Source organism: Cynocephalus volans, chromosome 10, assembly GCF_027409185.1.
Source record: "Cynocephalus volans isolate mCynVol1 chromosome 10, mCynVol1.pri, whole genome shotgun sequence".
NCBI lineage: Eukaryota > Metazoa > Chordata > Mammalia > Dermoptera > Cynocephalidae > Cynocephalus > Cynocephalus volans.
This window is the reverse complement of record NC_084469.1, coordinates 112,537,854-112,560,703: the sequence shown is the minus strand read 5'-3', so window position 1 is coordinate 112,560,703 and position 22,850 is coordinate 112,537,854. Positions and strand designations below refer to the sequence as shown.

At 44.1% G+C, this 22,850-nt stretch overlaps 1 protein-coding gene across 10 annotated transcripts in view; it reads right to left on the bottom strand.

The window, feature by feature from the left end:
- ANKRD11 (ankyrin repeat domain containing 11) overlaps nt 1-22,850 on the bottom strand; it is a 182,502-nt gene that overhangs the window by 136,256 nt on the left and 23,396 nt on the right. For 2 of the 10 annotated variants that reach the window (XM_063108902.1, XM_063108905.1), the window contains exon 2: nt 10,258-10,395. The exons of 7 other annotated variants lie outside the window; for them this stretch is intronic. The gene's annotated coding sequence lies outside the window, so the exon portion shown is untranslated. Of the gene's footprint in view, nt 1-4,023; nt 4,046-10,257; nt 10,396-22,850 lie in introns of those variants that run through there. One more of the 10 variants, XM_063108903.1, reaches the window with a different exon arrangement.

Here is a 22,850-nt window from a genome sequence, read left to right as displayed (position 1 = left end):
GCTTTATAAGGAGGAGAAGAGAGGCCTGGGCTTACACTGCTCAGCCCCCCACCACAGGATGCCTGGCACCACCTTGGACTCTGCTGACAGTCCCCGTCAGGAAGAAGGTCCTCACCAGATGTGCCCCTCCTCCTTGGATCTCTCAGCCTCCAGAACTGTAAGAAAAAATTATGTTTCTTTACAAATTACCTAAGTTTCAAATAGTCTGTCACAAGCAACAGAAAACAACTAAGATAACTGGCCTAGAATATGTTCCTGAATAAGCGAACAGCAAAGAGAATTGTTAAGAAAAGATTTACAATTTTCTAGAAATTTTAAAAAGGCCTGGCTGGCTGGTTAGTTCAGTTGGCTAAAGCGTGGTGCCTGCAGTTTGTTCTCTGTACCAGCCAGCCAAAAAAAGGGGGGGCAGGGGACTCTTTCTAACTGCATTTCATACAAGGGGTAAGAAACCCCTGATCAGTCCCAAAGAATGGGCTATTGGGACAGAGATGAGGAGAAGAGGATAGAGCACGCCAGATTCGTTCCTTCACCCAAATTCACCTGAGTAACCATGGGGAGTCCTGCCTGCCATATCCCCAATGAAGCTTTATGTTCAACACCAGTGACCTCCCCAACTCCACTGCACATCTGCAACCAACGCCACTGAAAATCTAACAACTGCTGCCCTCTATCTCCCACCATCCCCATTATCACCCTCATCAAAGCCTTAAAGACAGTAACCCCTGGATGCCTCCCTCTCTTTCTATCCAGCCCCTTATCAAACACCTCAACTCCCTGGGCTTCCCATCAGATCCTCCTTCACACTGCTGAACCTCCAGGGGCCTGCACTGCTGGAGAAACAGCACTGTGAGATGCCGACTGTGGCAATCACAACATTTTGCTGGGCACCAAAATCAGAGGTGGCCCTATGATTCCTCCTCATGTGTCCGCTCCTCTGGATCTGCTACCATCCTCAAAGGTAGCAAGTCTCCTGCCCTGCGTGCCCAAACTCTGCATATTCTCGCTCCCCCTTAGGAGAGCAGCCTAGCAGGCCTCAGCCCTGAGAACAGCAGACTCACAGGTATGCATGCCCCCGGCTTCCATACCTGTTCCCCACACATTTCCTTCCCTTTGGAGGAACCAGGATGCTTTCGGCCCAAGGATAACACTTACAACAATCCCATCCTTTCCTGTCTGCTCTGAGAGCTTTGACACCCCAATACTAAGCTTTACTTTCTATAGCTTGTGCTACACAAGTTTTGTATTTTTTAAACATAAAGTATCCTGATACATACCAATCAGCACATACTACAAGAGTTCCTCTGGAACTAATCCTCAGTTTCCTTCTACAGTCCTCAGCACCCCACTTATCTACACCAGCCCCATTCTCTCTCTGCCAGCCCAGCCGCCTCCAGGAGCTCCCACCCACCTGATTCCTCTGCAGACTCAGGCCCATGTGCCATGCCATACATGTAGTCAACTCCTAACTCACCCCACCAAACCCGGTTGGTCAGGAGCTCATCTCCTCAGAAGGCAAGAGGACTGCTCCTGAGCTGAGGCGATCATGCCTTCCTGGGGCCACCACTATGCTTTATGGTCACGTCTATGACATTTCTCCCCTCACATACCACGCTCTATTTCTCCTAAGATGCCATCAATTGTATGGCTTAAAAAAAAACATAGCCGCCAATCAACTGCTACGATGCCCTCATGACAGCCATTACACATGCAGGCTGTGGCATGAGTTTCTGTTCGTCCTGTCACGAGCAGCAGCTGCTTCCTTGTCTGCAGTGCCAGTCCTGGGTGTGACAGGCACTCCTCGGCTCTAAACTGCACCACAGCCTCACTTGTTCATGGGCATCACCCTTCCTCAGGTTCCATAACACACTCAGTTGCTGCTTTGCAAGAAATCATGAGATCGCAGTCGCTCGGCCAGTGTCGACCATGTGCCACAAGAACTTCCCATCTCAAGGCTGAGTCTCAGTTATCATCCTTCTGAAGACATCCTAACATCAAGTACACTTAACACTTTTAGTGCCAACCAAACACATATAACTGAGTTCATGACAGTTTGAACAGCAAACCAAGGGTGGGAATTACGACATTGTGAATGCTGCCTGTCCATAAGACAACCTAACTTCAGAGCTGTAAAACACTGTACAGCTTAGAATCGAAAGAAAAAGATAGCAATACCTAGTTTATAAGAATTTTCTAATATAGGCAAAGACTTGCTAAGCACAGGGATTGAATATTTCATTTACTTCTATATCCTAGTACCCTCGCTCAGGGTCTGATGCGTAAGTAGTAAGCACTCAATAAATATTCGCTAAATAAATAAAGCAAACCAGTCTCAAAAAGTGAAAGGTGCTTCAAGGTCATTCAGGCCAGTGGCTCTCATACATTTCTTACTACAATCCATGGTTAAAAACATAATTTACACTTTAGCCAAGGATATACCACACCCAAGCAAAACAAAAATCTACAAAAACAGTATTTCCATGTGCTACGTGTGACACACTGGTGTTGTCTACTTCCTTTCATTTAAAAACCCTGGCAAGATCCATCCTGCTGTGTACCTCTGCCCCACCTAGAAGTTCTCTAGCTTCTCTCTGCCGAACCAATTCATCTAAGCACCACATTCCTAAGGTGTTGCCATAATCATGCATTCATTACCTGTGTCACCACTCACCTAGTGCTTGCCTTCAATAAAATAACTCTGCTTGTATAAATGAACATAAAAGCTCCCTTCGGTGATGGCACCATGATAAATGGAAAGCAAGCACCACTTTCCACATAGACGCAATCCTGAAATACCCATCTCCACATCCAGCAAGGCCACACTTCAGCCCCTGCTTGAAAGAACCCGTGCGAACCTCCCCACCATCTCTCCGTTTCCTTTAGGTGAAGCCCTAGGCCCTGCCCACCTCTTTCCAGCATTGGCAGAGCTCACGTGTATTCCAGAACTGCAGGCAGGAATCATCTTTATACTAAAACAGCACAAACCTCTATGCCCAGCCCTCTCAAAGCAGCATCACCACACACCTGCACAGGTGTGGCAAAAGCAGGCTCTCCCACCACAGAAATCAGCTCAACCCAGTCTAGGAGTTCTATTACAACCCCGTGCATACCCCGTTCTAGTACTTCTCAAGATCTTCCAGCAGGCTGTGGTCAGGTCCACCTCACAGGGAGGCAGCCAGCTCCTCTCAGGTCCCACACACATGGGCAGCACACACGCCTGCCGAGCAAGTCCAGGAGGAGCTCCAGGCTCCTTCCACTCCTTAAAGACAGGAGATGACTTGTGACATTCACCCTACAGACAGCAGGCACAGGAACTCACTAAGCTGAACAGGCTGCATTGTCACTTAGGGAGCACATATGAAGATGTGCATATTCCCATGGAACATAAAAAGAAGAAGCCTCAGCCATAAAACTAGTATACACAGTCCAATGATAAAATCAAAACTTCTTTCAAAATCTGAATTCAGAAGACTACTCAAATTAATGCTAGTGCTCAAGAAAAACTCCCCATTATCTGTCAGAATTCACGATATTGGTTCTAAAACACTTCAGAGCATTTGAAGTCTTGGCCTAAGCAAACCTACCACCACATCTGAACACAAATCTCCATTATCTTTTTAAAAATAAATCAGCCTTACTACCATATTACTAAAACTCTCAAACCCAAAGTTGAAATAAAAAAAGTAAACCTTAAAGACGACACAAATACAAAAATACATTCCAAATAATCCTTAGTATGCCTAATTAAAAGCAGGCATTTACCTGCACAAATTTAATGAATTTAACATTTAAAACTGAAGCTGAACTGCTTGAGAGGATTTACAGTACCCTAAGATCACTTTCAAAGTCCAAGGTTAGTCTGTGCTGGCCTAGAAGTCCCAGAAAAATACCCACCGGCACCACCACCCCCAACACTAGTCAGCACAGGTGCTGAGCTGCAGGGCAGGGGGCACTCTCTAGCCCCGTCCACCTGTGGCTAGCACTTGCCAGGCCAGCACAGCTGCACGCCCCAGACCCGACACACACCTGTTCATGTTTCACCTGCCCACACTGCAGCGTTACTTAATTCTTGTCAGCAGCTATCAATCGTCACATCTAGTTTGTCTTACTCTTGCTACTTCATATTAGCAAATGGAAAAAGAAAATCCAAGAACAGAAACAAGGTCATGGAGAGAAGGCAGCCTACCAGGAGGCCAGTATAGACAAGGAACTCATAAAATTGGTTACTGAAAAAGAATTATGCACACACACCTTCTACGTGCACCTCTCAAGGCACCGCAGGTGCATATGTGCCCCTAGTCCTCATGACGATCTCGTGAGCGAGGTTAGTCATGAGCTGAAATAAGGAGCAGGGACATGTGCACAGTCACAGCCAGGGAAGAGCCCGCTGAGGAGCGCGGCACTCCTGGTGCCAGTCCCAGCTCCTCCCCGTCCAGCACTCCCCAGCACGAGCCCAGCCTCAGCAAGGGGCAGGCGCTGTACTTCACAAATAGTAAAAGGCATTCTCTTCCCTTGAATTTCACATACTGGCCTAATATTTCAATGTGGAGTGTTTTGACCTCAGAATTTGTACATATCTCTGTATGTGTTGAATGTGTCCTATTCCCCTTCCTGTTAAAGGCAAAATAAACGGCTGACACTAAAGCAGGGTAACTCTGACTCTATCCCTGACTTCCTCTACTTCTGTGCCCAGACTGAAAACCTGAGCACTGAGCTGGCCTAACTTATCTCAGCTACCCAGCTAACCAGGAAAGTCTGGAAGCTAGCTTCTAGCTAAAGATAAGCCATAAATATTTTTAATCATTTAAAATTCAACTATCAGCCAGTGAGCGAACCGGCCATCCCTATATAGGATCCGAACCTGCGGCGGGAGCGCTGCTGCGCTCCCAGCGCCGCACTCTCCCGAGTGAGCCACGGGGTCAGCCCAGCTCAGTCTTTCTTACAAGAGAGTAAGTGCAGGTTATAAGGAGAGGATGCTGGAATAACATCAGAGGACCCCGAGCCAGTGCATCACCTCCAGAGAGTTCTACTTTGGGACAAGCAGATGTCAGCAAAGGTGCCCAGAAGGCCATTCATGTTTTTATAGAAATTCCAAATGTGGATATAAACTGATCAAGTTAAGCACTTAATCTTCCTCCTGGGATTCCTTTACATCTTAGACACAGAAAGTCCCAGAAAACTACAACGCTTGCCTCAGTTCTACAGCACACAACCAACTGCCCTAAGACCCATCTGACACCACAGGATAACAGAAGGGCTGAGACTGCATTGCATGTTAAAAATAAGTCAAAACAAAACAGAAAGTAACTCATGGCTCTAGCCACAAAAGTGGTAGCTTACTTATACAAGGTCCTCACTATTAGCAATACTCTGAATGCATTGTCAAGAGCCAAAAGCCTGACTATGGAAAGGTAATGTCCTTAAATGACAGGGCGGAGGTCATGTAATGAACCTCCAGGTGCGATCCCAGAACACGGTCTCATTCCACTTTAGCCTTTCGGCTAAACCATCTTTCTAAACACGTCCTGCTAAGGCAGCTGCAAAGAGCTCTCACAAGCTCAGGAAATCTGAGCACCATCAATTCCACAGAGTACATTTTTCGGGAGCCCTCAGGTGGGGATGAGAGAATCATCCAGGTAGGGGAGGCCTCCTGAAAGCACCCAACTCCTGGTCTATAAGCCCTGCCTTTAGTCAGTCACTAAAAACTCTATTTTCCCCTAGGACATTCCAGGCCCAGGCCTTAAGGACTCCAGCAGTGGGACGTGGGGCAGAGTGATGGCAGAAGTGAGAAACTTGTGAGGCAGGTGCAGGTGACAGTAACCCAGAGCAGAGACATGGTGTACACTGTAGTCCCTGATTTCAGAAAAGTCATCCTGTTCTTAATGACATCCTGGTAAACTTCTGTGTTCTTTCTTCAGATCCCAGGTGAGTGCCTAGCAACAAAGAATGTGATGGAGAGATGAGCTCAACACAAGAATAAGAGAAAAAGGGCCGAGCCCGTGGCGCACTCGGGAGAGTGCGGCGCTGGGAGCGCAACGACACTCCCGCCGCGGGTTTGGATCCTATATAGGAATGGCCGGTGCACTCACTGGCTGAGTGCCGGTCACGAAAAAGACAAAAAAAAGAATAAGAGAAAAAGAGTGAGAAAACAGTATACCTTAGCATACAAAGGTATATGTGTCACAAGTGGTAAAAGCAAGTAACCAAACAATGTATATTCTATGTTTCTACTCACATTTTTTAAATTACATTTTACCACATATACACACCCAGCTTAGGCACTGAAGGGTTCTGAACGAACACATGACAAGCCCACCACAGTGGCACTCCCTGGAGAGTGGGCAGATCCACATCGACTGCCAGCTTCCACCGTATCCACCTCAGTATTGCTCAGAACACAGCACGTTTATAGCCGGAGAAGGGAATTTTTTCATTTTGTAAAAAAGCAAACAAAAGCATAAGACTCAGAGACAGAATGCCAGAATGCAACTGAGTGTAGCTGGTTGGAAGGACAACTTCTATAGTGACGGTGCCTTAATTGGCCATCAGGACCAAACCCACAAATAAATGGTGTCAAGTGGTTAGGCCTTTACAGTTAAACATAACTGATCAGTATTTAAAAGTTTTATTTTAAATCCTAAACCCATTTTAATGTTTACTGCTGGTGAGTGCTTGCTTACGATCCTCCAAAGCCCAAGTCTCTTCTTGTGACCGTCACTCTCAATACTCCTCAGCTCACTACTACACATGCAGCCCTTGACTCCTCAGCTCCTTGACTATCAGGACACTCTAAATTCTAGCTTTATCTTCCCAGGTATCTTCACATATTGCTCAATTTAGTACCACGCAGGACAAGCACACCTTCCACCTGCCATCAGAATAAAGATGGAGATGTAAACAGCCGTGAGCTCCAATCCTGGCTTCTGGAGAAAGTCCAGCTGGCTCACTGCCCCTCTGAGAGCTGTGGCCAAGAGCAGGCTGTGCAAGCTGCTTCTGTAAACAAAGTGTCACTGAACACAGCCACGCCATTCATTCACCTACTGCCCACGGTTACTTCCGTGCGCACGCTGAGCAGTTTCAAGAGACCTCTGGCTCACAAAGTCCAAAACATTTACCATCTGGCCCAACACAAAAAAAGCCTGCCAATGCCTGGCCTACATTAGCACCTACAGCTTAGTGCACCGAGTGCCCGCAGGCCACCTGACAGATGCCTCTGGTGCTGCTGCTTTTAAGAGTGTTTAGGGGGTTCTGATTTTAAAAGTTAATTATCCATAAAGGAAAATCTATAGAGAGACAGATTAGAGGTTGCCTGGGGTCAGGGGTGGGAACAGGGATAATTGCAAGTGAGCAGAAGATCTTACTGGGTGACAAAAATATTCTAAAACTGGATTATGATGACGATTTCACAACTTAAACTTACTAAAGGCCACTGAATTACACACTTAAAATGGGTCAATTTATGGTATAAAAAGTATACTTCAATAAACCTTAAAAATAAAAAAGTCCTCTGCATAAAAATATGTGTGTTTTTACTTTTATAATCTGAGACCTAAAGCTTAGAACACAATTCACACTAAGTCCCTGAAGATTCTTTCAAACATCTGTCCAAACTCTAAAAAACAACTTTTTGGGGAGTGGCTGACTGGTACAGGAATCTGAACCCTTGGCCTTCGTTAAACTTTAAAAATTTAATCTGGTATCCAACAGCTAGTTCATCCGTGGTTGGAGGGACAGAATCACAGACATATGCACCCGGCTGTGGAGGCCGGGCAGGAGAGACAGACAGGTACGGTGTCCCACACATCGGCACCTCCATGACATCCCAGATTCTCCACCCTTCACCCACAGCAGCACATACTTGAGGGCGAGGATGCCCACATTCTGAACATAATTAAATACAATAACGTCCTTTCTCTTACTCAGAGGGTAATTGAAGTCATACCTGAGAACACAGCCATTCACCTTTTCTAAATCAAAAACACTTCCACAATATTTTTAAAAATCAAGAAATCCTACTGCCCTCACTAATTCTAGGTCCTTGTTTCCACGTGGTCTTCCTGAAAGCAGCTGCACACGCGTGCCGTTCCGTGCAATTGCGTGCTTCACATGTGGAGAAACAGCATCTTCAGCACATTTAAAAATACTCTCTACTATGCTAGTGGTTAGAAACAATTCCTCTGTCATCAAATTTTGTTCTAGTTTACCAACACTCATGTCTCAAGTCCAGAAAATAAGATTATTGTTCAAGGTAAACAAACAATGCTCATTTGTATCAAACAATGTACGCCTTACAACTGAAGCAGGACTCCTTTGGTAAGCACCTATTTTCCACTCAAAGTTTCCTCAAAAACTCTAGAAGAAATTTACAGCTAAGTTAAAGTACTAATTAGCACAATAAGGAATTCTCTCCCTTCACAGAAAGACACTGTCACAATCCAAGCCACCTTGAACATGAACAGGTACTGCCCACCAGGGTATCACCTGGGACAGTGTTACCATCCAGCTTAGCGAGTAGTGGGTATTTCAAAAAGTATGGCTCGGGCCGACCCCGTGGCTCACTCGGGAGAGTGCGGCGCTGGGAGCGCAGCAGCGCTCCCGCCACGGGTTCAGATCCTATATAGGGATGGCCGATTCACTCACTGGCTGAGCGCAGTCACAAAAAAGGACAAAAAAAAAAAGTATGGCCCACAGAAAGGAGGCAACAGAGATGTTAATTAAACAAAAGCCCAAGCATCTCTTCAAGAACAAGAACCTATGGGGGAACATGAAAACAGAACAGCACAGTGAAGACCATCATCAGGCACTGTATTCATGTGCCGCAGATACCCCTACAGATAAAAAGGACTCCTTCCTTGACCAGCGTTCCCTTACAGCTGTATCCATCTGCCACAGAGGGAGAACAAGTGCCCTAAGGCAGGTGACTGCAGACAGCTCAGCAGACAGGTCAGAGGCGGGATCTGGAGCCAGCCTGCCCAAGGTCCACGCCAGCGGTGCCACTATGACCTGTGACCCTGGGCAAGTGACCCGGCCTCCCTGTGCCTCAACTTATCTCTACGGTAACAATCAGAAAAGCACTTACACCTCAAGGGTTGCCAAGATCTGATGAGTTCATCTTTGTAAAGCAGGCAGAAGAGCACCCAGCATGCAGTAACTGTTTCTTCAGTTATGAAAACAATGTACCCACTAAACCCCCAGTGGTGGGGGGGGGTTCTGTGTACAGGTCTAGAGGCAGATTGCCACTCCCTGATGTGCCAGAGAATGCAAACACAAGTCTATGGCTGCACATCTGACCTGTCTCATAGGAATAGAAAATGGTGCAGATGTTGGGAAAACAGTGTAGCGATTCCTCAAAAGGTAAACATGTCATATGACCCAGCAATTCCACTCAGAGGCATACACCCAACAGATGTTCAGATGAAAACCTGTATGCATATGCTCATAGCAGCACTATTCCCAATAGCCAGAAGGTGGAAGCTACCAAATGTCAACCAAGAGGAGAATGGGTAAACAAAATGCCTATATCGGTACAATTACACAAACTTAAAAAGGAAATTCAATCCATGCTACAATACTACAGCTGTCAAAACTCGCCCTAAAGAACACTGCAGAATGGATGCTTTTATTATCTAAAGTATACCTGTATAAATGTAACTAAAAACAATCAAGGCATATTAGCAAATTGTGATTAACATATGAAACACACAAACTCAGAACCAATGGCCCATGAGAACAGATACACAACACCTACAGTCAGACCAAGTTAAAGGAACAGGCTCCGCCTCACAATGAGCTGCTCCCAAAGAGGCGCTGGCCAGAGCCCCAGAGACCCCACTCCTGGGCGCCAGAGCCCATCAGCACAGTCAACTGCTGCTTTCTGCTCAGAGTGACTCCACTGCTGAGGATCACCCAAGGGAAGTCAGCAATGCTAACAGAAAAAAAAGTTTTGGCTTAATTTTTTTTAATTTAATCAAAATGAAATGCAATCAAGTTTTTTTCTCCAAAATATGCACTCCTGCTCGTTTGTTTTACTTTTGCACATATTTCATGTAATTTATATCTGTAGATTCATTTCTTAGGAAGCACGCACTGTACACTGAAAAAAACATTTTGCAGTGCTCTCACTCGTTTTCAAGCTCCACGGGAAAGCTAAACATTGCTCTAGCATGCTCAGACATATTCCAATCACCTCCAAAACTGTGTTTACAAAGAAGCTGTACCATTCAACAGCATTTCTTTAAACAAAATCCAAACTTGTCTTACCTGAGAGGTAGGAAAATTTGATTTTGGGCCGGCCCCGTGGCTCACTCGGGAGAGTGCAGCGCTGGTAGCGCCGAGGCTGCGGGTTCGGATTCTATATAGGGATGGCCGGTGCACTCACTGGCTGAACGTGGTGCTCCCCTTACCAGTCAGAAAAAAAAAAGAAAATTTGATTTAAGTTCCCAAATAGGGAAATAGCTTATAGTGTATCATCTATGTGGGAAAATAGCCTGTGATTCATTTTCAAGAAAAGTTTGGGGCTTCCAGTCAAGATGGCAGAATAAACAGTCCCCAGAGCCACTCTCTCCCACAAATCAACCAATTTGCAACTACTAAAAAGCAATGACAGCCAAACTGGGGCCGTTAGAGCTCAAGGGAAGAGGAGAGACCTACGGAGTGCATGAAAGTGGGTGAAGCCAGAATGAGAGAAAGAAAAAACTGCTCCAACTGTTTCATGCCGTGGCTGCTTTAAGGCTAGAGCTGCTGAGCACATGGAGCAGGAGCTGGAAAAAGCCTCAGCTGTGCCTTTCAGATGCAGGTGCTTGGAGGGAGCAGGGGAGAAGAAGGCCTTGGTGGCCCCAAGGCCAGGAGTACCACCAACAGAGTTCTCATGGACCCACATAGGACCAAGGAGCCACAACAACTGAAAAAAGGAGCCACTCAGAGGTGGGTAAGCCATCGCAAGGGACCGGAGCACGGCTCGTCCCATGGGAAGTGTTTGGAACATGCGCAGAGGGGGAGTCGGGCTGACCAAGGGAACACTGGGGCACAGCAAGGACAGCTGATCTGCCCCCTAATCAGCACAGGGACACTCAGAGGAGTGATCAGGAATACAGACTTGCACAGGGTGCAGTTTGATGAAGACTCAGGCCCAGACCAGTGTTTCTATACAACTGAGGTGCACCAGATTTCACCAGATCCGGAAATACCTATCAACTATTAAAACCAGAGCTGCACAGGCCGAGCCTGTGGCGCACTCGGGAGAGTGCGGTGCTAGGAATGCAGCAACGCTCCCGCAGCGGGTTCGGTTCCTATATAGGAATGGCCGGTGCACTCACTGGCTGAGCGCCGGTCATGAAATAGACAAAAAAAAAAAAAAAACAGCTGCAGAAAAAGCCTTCCCTAGGGAATCGGCAGCAAAGCAGCAATTTAGCTCAACCACAGAGCTCAAGTACTCATCCCCACAGGAAGTTCCCCCATTTTAGAAGTAAGCAAGGACAACAAATTAGTTCCAGCGCGGAGTTTAAGTAATGGAAACAGCAAATAATCCAACACAGAACTGAGAAGGAAAAAAAAAAAAAAAGACCCACAACCAGAGACAAAATTTTGATAACTAGTAAAGGTCTCATTTCATCAAAAAACACCTGTAACACCTAGAAGGACCGCAAGTCCCCTGGGCTACCAAGCCAGGAAGGGGAGAGGGCCGGGGGACTCAGCAATGCCCCCCAACACCCACAACCAGTCCCGAGGATAGGAGCCTCGGGCCTCAGCCACACACACCCCAACAACTGCAACCACCCCAGCAACGACCACCAAGCCACTGCAGGAAAAGCCCCGGGCTCTCCCAAGTCGAGGCGGCGGGGGACTGAAGGCCTCATCCACACTGCCCCCCGTATGAGCAATCAGCCCAGTGGTGACCACCAAACCACTGCATGAGGTGCCCCAGGCTCTCCTGAGCCTAGGCAGCGGGGAGTCAAGAGCCTCATCCACGCCACACGCCACACCCCCCACATGAGCAACCAGCCCAGCTGCATCCACCAAGCCACTGCAGGAGGCACCCTGGGCTCTCCTGAACCAGGGTGTCAAGGGGCTCAGGGCCTCGACCACCCCCCCACCCCACCCCCCCCACACAACCAGCCCAGTGATGACCAGCAAGCTTCAGCAAGAAGGGCCCCGGGTTCCTGAGCTGGGGTGGTGGGGGACGAAGGCTACTGCCATACCCCCTTGACATCTGCACCCAGCCTGGCAATAACCAAGCCACCACTGGAAGCCCACCAGTCTCCCCTGTGGGAATGTCAGGTGTGCCACAGGCCTCAATCCCACCCCTCCTCCTTCTTCCATCCCATTTCCTTCCCCTTTCCCATCTCCCTCTCTCTCTAAACTGCTCTACAACATAGTAGAATGTAAAAAAATATTAACAAAATTTTTTTTAAAAAAGAATAGCTTAACACAGGTTGCTTGACTAACTTGTGCTGTGACAACCCCTGAAAGTACACTTTCCCAAAGGTGACTTCTCAAGATGGTGGCAGGTCACCGTGTTCTTTTAACTTCCTGGTTCCCCTTCCTCCTCAGGACTTCCGGTGTGCCTTTTTTGCCTGCTTGTCCTAAGCCCAACCTTTTCTGCCAGAGGGAAGAGGACAATACATGCCTTATAAGGAAGTAATAAAACTTAGGAAACCTCTGGGAAGATTGTGCACTCCATAGTACTCAGCCAATGAGAAACTAGGGGAGGGATTTGTACACTAGGGAATAAATTGCTTGATGTAACCATTTCCAGTGTGCCTGCCCAACAGACACCCAATCTTGCAATACTACCCTTAAAGTCTCACTTCACCGTACCTCATGTCTCCAAGTCCATCCTTTGGCACTGGACAGGTGAGGGCATTTCTCACAATCTAGATCCTAAAAGTATCTAAAATCCATCCAACACCACTACCGTGGCACCAGCCCTCATCACTTCTCACTGGCTACTGTGATTAATAACTAAGCGGTCTTCTTTGTCTTGTCTAGACAGTCTCTAATTCAGTACTGAGCCAACTAGGATCTACAGGATCGAAGCCATCTCTGTGATGTGCTACAACACCACCTGTCCCCTTCAATGAGTCTACACTTGCAGGGAGGGTCCAAGCACTGCTGTCTCAGCATGAACCAGGCAGGGCTCCAATCTGTAACACCCAGCACCACATTCCTCACCAACACACACACGCAACTAAAAACCACCACTGGCCCAGTCAGCATCCCTCCCTGGGGCTAAAACCTCTGGATGGAAGCATCCCTCCCGCATTACCTCCCCAGTCCTGCCCCACACCATCACCTCTTCTTCCCTTCCTGAAGTCTGCTCCCCGCCCCCATCCAGACTCAGGAAAGGGAAATGGTGAAAACCATTTCCTCAGTGTTAAGGAAATAAAAGCAGTGTAAGGGTCTGGAGAAAAAAAATAATAAATCAAAAATTAAAACTGCTATTGAAACTTAAGAATGCTCTTGATCATCAAAAAATTAATTTTATTAAACTCTAATGCCGATACACATAGATTTAACATTCTGACACAGACTGTGTGAAGCACAGCTGCTGCATGCCAGAGCACACGTCCTCAGGAGCAAAGCCCTTCTGCTATCGTTTCTGCTGAAATTTCCATGAAAAACCCAATTTTGCTTGAACAAATTATTAACAAACCATGGTCACTCAAGAAAACAACTGTCAGTATTTGCTGTCAATTATGAAATCTGAGCCTTCTAACAAAAAGTCGGAATGTAGGAAACTGTGTATCCCAGGCTCCACTTAGACCAAGATGTAAGAGTGACAGGGACCAGACACACGATCTCCCTTAAACAACTAAAACCTGAACAGTAGTTAACAATGGTTTTCAAGAACCTGGACACTAAGCAACAAGAGGGTGGCCCAAGATGGGAAACGGAGACAGTGAGCTCTGGGGCTGTAGCAGATCATTGCCTGCAGAGCTTCCAGGCCAGTGTGGGTGAGGGAACTCAGGAGGAACAGCCCAGGGGTCTCCCTCATTTGAGAGGATGAAGCTGGAAATCCAGGGAGGCAGCTAGTTTGCAGGCAGAGCTCAAAAGGGGAGAGCTGCACAGGGAGAGAACTGCAGTGATCTGAGAAAAGCCTCCCCATTTCAGAAACCATGGTGGGGGTAGGGGTGAGGGGTGTACCAAAGGAAGGAGAGGGGACAATCCTCAAGCAGTTAGGAAAGGAGACAATCACACAGGGCTGGAAAAGTTTCTGTTCCCAGCAGCCAGAATGGGAAACTTCACAGAAATATTTTGCCTCAGTAGTGAGCAAAAATTATACTAAAGTAATGCTTTCCTCTCATTTAATAGAGCTTGAGATAAAGGCCTGTAAGAACCAAACTGTTTCAAAGTAGCTTTACTACATCCCAGAATAAAGCCCAAGAAGATTTATAGTAACACAAAAATATTCAGCAATCAACAAGGTAAAATTAACAATGTCTGGCATGCAATCAATAATTACCAGGCATGCAAAGAAGCAGGAAAAATGTCAGTAACAATAAGAGAAATCAATCAATAAAAACCAACCAGAACTGACACAGATGAAACAGACAAGGACATAAAAACATTCTACATGCGCAAGAAGTCAAAGAATGGGCATGCTAAGCAGAGACATGAAGATGTAAAAGGACCCAAATTGGCCAGCTGCCCAAAAAAAAAAAAGATCCAAATCAAACTTCTTAAAATGAAAACTACAAAAAAACTACAAAATATGAGATAAAAATGTCTGGCATACCAAACTCTGCGGAAGAAAATAGTAGTAAGCTTGGAGACAGTAAGAGAAATTACCCAAAATAAGACACAAAGGAAAAAAAGACAAAGAAAACACGAACAAGGGTTCACTGTGCTGTATGATAATTTAAGCAACCTCATATTAATGTAAGTGGGTTCTCCAAAAGATAACAGGGACAGAAAAATTATCTGAAGACATAATGGCCCAAAACATTCAAAATGTGATGAAAACTATAAACCCACAGATCCAAAAAGCTCAACAAACCTCAAGCACAAGAAACATGAAGAAAAACTGCACAAAGGGACATCATAATCAAACTGTCTAAATAACTTAAAAGCATCAGAGAAAAAAAGACACATTACACACAAAGGAACAAAAATAATGACAAGGGCTAGCCCGTGCCTCACTTGGGAGAGTGTGGTGCTGATAACTCCAAGGCCACGGGTTCAGATCCCTATATAGGGATGGCCGGGTAGCTCACTTGGGAGAGCGTGGTGCTGACACCACCAAGTCAAGGGTTAAGATTCCCTTACTGGTCATCTTTAAAAAAAAAAAAAAAAAAGGACAAGAAGATTCTCCCTGGAAACAATGGAAATCAGAACCCAGTAGAGCTACAAGGTTAAAGAACAAAGTTAGAGCCCGGGTGAAGATCAAAACTCAAAATTCAAAGTACAGTTTCTACTAAACGCATATGGCTTTTGCACCATCATAAAGCTGAAAAATAGTAAGTCAGACCATCATTAGTCACACATGAACTATATCAAATACTTCAACTTTTTTCTTTTCATTCCATAACTATGAAAAAAATCTTATTTTTTAAATTATAAAAACATAATTTAAGGGCCGGCCCCATGGCTCACTCAGGAGAGTGCGGCGCTGGTAGCGCCGAGGCCGATCCTGTATAGGGATGGCCGGTGCACTCACTGGCTGAGCGTGGTGCAGACAGCACCATGCAGAGGGTTGCAGTCCCCTTACCAGTCAGGAAAAAAAATTAAATTTAATTTAAAAATTTTTTTAAAAACATAATTTAAGAGGAACTTATAATCTATTTACAATCCTACCAATTCAGGCTGGCTGCTTAGCTTAGTTGGTTAGAGCACAGCCTTATAACACCAAGGTCATGGGTTTGGATCCCCACACCAGCCAGCTGCTTTAAAAAAAAAAAAAAACGCTTCTTTCATTTTTGGTATGGGTCTCTTCTTTAACCAAAAGACTTTCTAATTAAAACTTTGGTTGTTTTTTAAAAATATAATTAAGAATCTAATGTTTATCCACCCAGATGCTACTAATCTTCTGTGATTAGAAACACTTTTACAACCAAGTGGATCTCCTGTCATAGGCTACTTATAGACAATGTGAAAGTCAAGTTGGCCATAAAGACAGATATATAGACCAAGAGAACAGAATGGAAAGATCAGAAATAAGCCCTTGCATGTACGGTTCAAATGGTTTTTTCAAGGGTGCCAAGATCATTCAATGGGAAAAGAACAGTCTTTTCAACAAATGGTGCTGGGAAAAGTGGACATCCACTTGCAAAAGAATGAAATTAGACCTTTACCTTACACAACACAAAAAAATTATAATGTACCAAAGACCTAAACTAAGAGCTAAAACTATAGAACTCTTAGAAAAAAGCGTACGAGGTAAGTGTGGAGACCGATGGATTCAAATGCCTTCCTGGATTAGGACGCCAGAAGTGCAAGCACACAAGCAAAGTAAGACTTCACCAAAACCAAAAATTTTTCTGCACTAAAGGACACTGTCAACAGAGTGAAAAAGGCAACCCATGGAATGTGAGAAAGTACTTGGGAATCATCTGATAAGGGACTGATATCCAGAATACATGAGACAATGAAATACCATTTCACATCCATTAGAATGGCTATTATTCAAAATATACATCTGACAAAGGATTAATATCCAGAATATATAAGGAACTCAAACAACTTTACAAGAAGAAAACAAGCAACCCAATTAAAAAATGGGCAAAAAAGCTAAGTAGGCATTTCTCTAAGGAAGATATACAAATGGCCAACAGACATATGAAAAAATGCTCAACATCACTCAGCATCCGGGAAATGCAAATCAAAACCACACTGAGATACCATCTAACCCCAGTTAGGATGGCTAAAATCCAAAAGACTCTCAACGATAAATGCTGACGAGGTTGCGGAGAAAAAGGAACTCTCATACATTGTTGGTGGGACTGCAAAATGGTGCAGCCTCTATGGAAAATGGTATGGAGGTTCCTCAAACAATTGCAGATAGATCTACCATACGACCCAGCTATCCCACTGTTGGGAATATACCCAGAGGAATGGAAATCATCAAGTCGAAGGTATACCTGTTCCCCAATGTTCATCGCAGCACTCTTTACAATAGCCAAGAGTTGGAACCAGCCCAAATGTCCATCATCGGATGAGTGGATATGGAAAATGTGGTACATCTACACAAGGGAATACTACTACTCAGCTATAAAAACGAATGAAATACTGCCATTTGCAACAACATGGATGGACCTAGAGAGAATTATATTAAGTGAAACAAGTCAGGCACAAAAAGAGAAATACCACATGTTCTCACTTATTGGTGGGAGCTAAAAATTAATATATAAATTCACACACTCACACACACACACACACAAAACGGGGGGGGAAGAAGATATAACAACTACAATTACTTGAAGTTGATACGACAAGCAAACAGAAAGGACATTGTTGGGGGGGAGGGAGAAGGGAGGGAAGTTTTGGTGATGGGGAGTAATAATCAGCCACAATGTATATCGACAAAATAAAATTAAAAAAATAAAAATAAATAAAAAAATAATAATAAAGTCACCTGAATGGTAACCATTAAAAAATAAAAAAAAAAAGAATGGCTATTATTTTTAAAAAAAAGGGTTGGCCCGTGGCTCACTTGGGAGAGCATGGTGCTGACAACACCAAGTCAAGAGTTAATATCCCATTACCGGTCATCTTTAAAAAAAAAAAAAGGAAAATAAGTGTTGACAAGGATGTGGAGAAAATGGACCCCTGTGCACTGCTGGTGGGAATATAAAATGGTGCAGCCGCAATGGAAAACAGTGTGGTGGTTCCTCAAAAAAATCGTAAACTGAGTTATCATAAGATCAGTAACCCCACATTGAAGACCCATACACCCCTGGGTATCTATCCAAAAGAAGCAAAAGGAGGGACTCACACATGTATCTACAGAGCCTTATTCACAGCAGTACTATCCATGATAGCCAAAAGGAAGCAACCCAGTGTCCATCAACAGTGGAATGGACAACCAAAACGTGGTCTATACCCCCAATGGAACACTATCCACTCTTAAAAAGGAAGGAAATTCTGACACAAGCTACAACACAGATGAACCATGAAGAAAGTGAAATATGTAAGTCACAAAAAGACAAATATTGTGTGATTCCATCTGCGTGAGATAACTAGCATAGTCAAATTCCTAGAGACAGGAAGTAATGGTGTCACCACAAGCGAGGAGAAGGGAATGGAGAGTTGGTGCTGAATGGGCACAGAGTTCCAGCTGGGGGAGGTGAAAAAGTTCTACAGATGGATGATGGTAATGGTTGCACACAATGTGAACATAACGTCAGAGAAGTGTACAGTTAAACACAGCTAAAATGGTAAATTTTATGCACATTTTACCACAGTAAAAAAATAAAAAACTCAGGTTGGCAATAATTCATTTGTAATGCAGTTTTACTAAACAGAAAAATTCTTAGAACTGAACCATCTCATTTAGGTTACCTATATTCTCCAAACTTTTTCTTCTAATCTAAATAAATAAGAATAAATGCATTCTCTAACATTAATCATATGGCTATTTCCATTAAATACTATAGTTCTCTTGTAAGCCAGATTACCTACATAGCAACTCAGCTCTTGGAATATTTAGAAGCCTAAATTATCATCCTCTCCCTCCTCCTACACTCATTTTTCAGGTACTGCATAGTCTATACTGTAAAATCCTCACCTGAGCATATTTTTAATTACTGGTATACTTCATCTGTCACAAGCTTCATATTACAAGTGGCCTCTTAGCACTGGCTCAATCATTATAAATACTTCACTTCAGTGTATTATTTCATAGCAAAGTGTTCAGTTCACATTTAACTCAAAATTAATTCCTTAAGCTATGATACATGCATTATGATTATTATTAAATTTAATGTTCCCATGGCCTTCTACCTTAGGAAACAATAAATCTGTTCTATACAAGTCAAAACACCTATGGTGAGAGGGCTTCCTGTTCAGACCGCAATTCTGTGTACAAACAAAATAATAACACCACTAGCTCACAATGGTAGAGTCTGTCCCTTTCACCTAAAATTTCCTAAAGCGACAAACATTTTGCAAAGAATAAACCTGTAACAGCACCAGAAAACAGAAGACTATGCCAGTGGCTGACCACAATTAAGTACCTAAACAACAGAAAGCGAATGAGATCAGACGCACAAACAACGTGAAGTCTGGAGAAACCACGGGTCAAGCCACAAGGAAGAAAGAGGCAAAGTCGGGATTGCTGCCAAGCTCAAAGAAACTTTCAAGTACAGAAATCCATTAATTTAACCAGTTCCAAATTCATCTAATATGATAGGGATCCACAATCTGAGGTCCAAGGGCCAAATGTGGCCCAAAGTCTTTCTCTATACTGCCTACAATCTAAGAATGGGATTACGTTTGAACCTGGATGAGAAAGAAAACAATATTTTGTAAACAAAGTAAAAATCACATGAAATTCTACTTTCGTGTCAATAAGTGAAGATTTATTGGAAGACGGCCAGACTCACGTGTTTAGGATGGTCGATGGTTACTCTCATGCCACAGCAGCAGAGCTGAGCAGCTGCAATTGAGAATGTGTGCCCAAAGTCCAACACATTTACTGTCTGGACCTTTACAGAAAACTCGTGATATGAATAAATTAAGAAAGACAAGTCTGCATATTGAAAGAGCTATTAAATACTAAGCCACATGAAAAAGTCAACATCCAAACACTAACAAACAGTGGTGAACTTTCAGACTCCCAGACAGAAAATCCTATTTTAGTATATGTGCTGCCGAAGCGAGCACTCCCAGACAGAAAATCCTACAAGTTTCCATAAAGTCCTAAAAAGCTTATGTACAAAGGATCATGAATCAGACTGGCATCAGACTCCTCTCATCTCAATAACAGGTGCCATATGACACAAGACAGGGGTCAACAAACTTTTAACGGAAAGGGCAGACAGTCAATCTGTGGGCTTGCTTCCCGCCCACACACATCAGTGGCCAGCTGCTTCCAGCACACAGACAACAGCTATTCCAGTGGGTGGGTGATGCCTGCTCCTCCAGTACTCCACCATGAGACAAAAGAAAAGCCCCCTCCTGAATATTCCACTAGTACATGATTCTAATTTACTCCCAGTATGTCACATCTACTAGACAAAGCAGCTCAACTCTGCTCCAGTCACCTATCACACTTCTGAAAATGTCAGGATGCCAGTCCACCGTGGCCGCAGGTCCACCGTGGCCGCAGGTCCACCGTGGCCGCAGGTCCACCGTGGCCGCCGCCTCCTTCTACCCCTCCTGGTACTGCTTGTTATTCACGACATCTAGTTTTAATAAAAAGATTTTTAAGAATTTTTCTTCAAAATAAAAGATGTAGTATAAAAGATCCGGTTACTTTATTACATCAGTGTTGATTCTGCATTTTTTTCTTCCCATCTTGAGTAGCTTAAAGTAAAAATGTAAAATGACCTATGCTAGATAACTGTGCCCAGTTAACACACTGCCATTCACTACTACCTTTTTAAAGTACCTGTATCACTCCTCAACAGCAAGATGCACTGGATTTCTTATTCCACACTCTGCTGTGAATACACATGCATATACAAATATTCAATCATGATATCTTATGATAATACTGTATATGTTTATAAAAATCACAGGAGACAGCTGAGTTACTTGCTATCCACGCTCTTTTACTTTATGACACTATAATCAGGAAACCTGGCAAAGAGGATCTGCTAATTTAATGTTAACTTGAAAAGGAAAACCAAAGCAGAAAACTAAATAATCTTTAGGATGATCTAGCAAAAATGGAAGGACCTGGGTTTACAATGCTGCAGTGGCTGTAACCCACACCTGCCATGTGAGGCAGATAAGGAGAGCCTGTTCCGCACCCCTGGAATCCAGGCTAGCCCTGTAAGTTGTGACTTGCTTGGACCAGCAGAATGAGGTAGAAGTGAAGTCATGGGACTCCTGCTCTCCAGACCCTACTGTACTTGGGAGCCCAGCAGCCTGGCAGCCTGCTGGATGGAGGCTTCCAAGCAACATGCCGGAAGGATAACACATCATCACCAAATGGGTTTCAACCCAGGAATACAAGGTTGGTTTAACATTCAAAAAACAATCAGCATAATTCACAATATTTACAAACTAAAAAACAAAACCATATGATCAACTCAATAGATGCAAAAAAAATTTTTTTATAAAATTTGGCTCCATTCCTAATGAAAACTCATTAGCGAACTTGGCACAGAAGGAAACTTGCTCACTCTCATGTGCAGTTACGAAGCCCCACAGTGAACTACAGAGTGATGAGGAAGAGGATGCCTCCCCTCTGTGGTCAGAAATGAGTCACAGATGTCACCCTCACCCCTCTTCTGACACTGTACTGGAGGGCCTCGCCAGTGAAATCAGACCAGAAGAAAGGAAATAAAAGGCACCCAAACTAGAAAGAAAGTAGCAAAAAAGACTTTATTTGATTATCTATATAGAAAATCCAACAGAATCTATAAAAAAGTCACTAATAAGTTAATACGGTCGTAGGATACAAAATCGACATATGAGGGCACTTGAAAAAGTTCATAGAAAAAGAGAATTAAAAGATAATACAAATCCTTCTGCGAACTTTTTGAAGTATCCTTGTACAAAAGAAATGATTTCTATATTAGTAAAAAATAATCAAAAAATAAAATAAAAACGCAATAGTACCATTTACAACAGTATCAAAATATGAAGCACTTGGGGATAATAAATCTGACAAAAGCTGTGTGCGCTGGGTACACTGAAAACCAGAGCACTCTGAATGCCAATGGAAAGGCGCACATGCTGTGAGTCAGGAGACATACTCAAGGCATCAGTCCCCTCCAACCCAATCCAATCCACTCCATCTGGTCAATGCAATCCCAAGCACAATCCCAGAAGGTCTTACTGTGAAAACACAAACTGATTCTACAGTGCATAAGAAAATGTGCAAAACCTCAAATAACCAAAACAACCTTGAGGAAGAAAGACGAAGTTGGAGGACTACCACGATGTGACTTCCAGGCTCACTGTACAATGACAGTGATCACAAAAGTGTGCTGCTAGTGTAGGGATAGATGAACAGATCAACAGAGCAGAACACTGTCCAGAAACAGACTTACCAACATGTGGACAACTGATTCTCTGACAAAAATACAAAGGCCATACCGAGGAAGGAGGATTCCATTTATACAATATTCTAGAAGATGCAAAGTACTCTAAAGGGACAGAAACCAGACTGGGGGCAAGAGGAGAATGGGATAGGAGGGGTGACTATAAGGGGCCGTAGGAAACTTCTGGGGGTGACAGATGTGTTCATTATCTTGATTGCAGTTCATACATATGCCAAAATTTATCAAATTGCACACATTAATAAGTACAGTTTATTGTATGTCATAATACCTAAATAAAGCTGCCAGAAAAAATAGCAGCTGCCAGACATCAGATGTCAGGCAGAGCAGGAAGGCAAAGATAAATTAAATTATTACCATGGAGGGCTTATATGTGCCAATCACTCTGGTGGTTGCTTTAACAGCTATTAGCTCAGTTAAACCCCAAAATACACCCTGACAGGTAGTATAATCCCAATTCTTATAAGAAAACCAAAAGCAAAGAAAAATGGTTACAGCTTATAATGAGTATTCAAGCCTGTCCACAACTCCCACCTTGTAGAAGACCTAAAGTGAGGTGCACACCCTGTGACGTGCACACAGCAAACTGAAAGCACATGCCAGCACAGGAGGTGACAATACACGAGCTGACTCAAGGCCAGGAAACACATGTCCACCAGAGGAGAGGATGTGTGAGGACCAGGCTGA